The sequence below is a fragment of the Haliotis rufescens genome, unplaced genomic scaffold (assembly GCF_023055435.1).
Source record: "Haliotis rufescens isolate VD_foot unplaced genomic scaffold, xgHalRufe1.0.p SCAF_12, whole genome shotgun sequence".
Classification (NCBI taxonomy): Eukaryota; Metazoa; Mollusca; class Gastropoda; order Lepetellida; family Haliotidae; genus Haliotis; species Haliotis rufescens.
In genome coordinates, this window is record NW_025963802.1 from 9,923,377 (window position 1) to 9,924,189 (window position 813).

Genomic DNA, 813 nt, shown 5'->3' on the forward strand with positions numbered 1-813 from the left:
GAAATCAGACATTTTGTAGATAAACTGGGTGAATCAGTCAACTTCTGTATAGATTAGGTACTAGTAATGCAGTTAATTTGTAGATAGGCTTGGAAAAACAGTCAACTTGTAGATACACTGGGTGAATCAGTGAAACAGGGAGATAAACTTGGTTAATCGGTCAACTTGTAGATAGACTGGGTGAATCAGTGAAACATGGAGATAAACTTAGTTAATCAGTCAACTTGTAGATAGACTGGGTGAATCAGTCAACTCGTAGATAGACTGGATGAATCAGTCAACTTGTAGATAGACTGGGTGAATCAGTCAACTTGTAGATAAACTTCATTAATCAGTCAACTTGTAGATATCCTGGGTGAATCAGTCAACTTGTAGATAGACTTCGTTAGTCAGTCATGTTGTAGATAGACTGGTAGAATCAGTCAACTTGTAGATAGACTGGGTGAATCAGTCAACTTGTAGATAGACGGGGTGAATCAGTCAACTCGTAGATAGACTGGATGAATCAGTCAACTTGTTGATAGACTTGGTTAATCAGTCAACTTGTAGATAGACTGGGTGAATCAGTCATGTTGTAGATAGACCGGGTGAATCAGTCAACTCGTAGATAGTCTGGGCGATTCAGTCAACTTGTAGATAGACTGGACGATTCAGTCAACTTGTAGATAGACTGGGTGAATCAGTGAAACATGGAGATAAACTTGGTTAATCAGTCAACTCGTAGATAGACTGGGTGGATCAGTCAACTTGTAGATAGACTGGGTGAATCAGTAAAACATGTAAATAAATTTGGCTAATCAGTCTTGTTGTAGA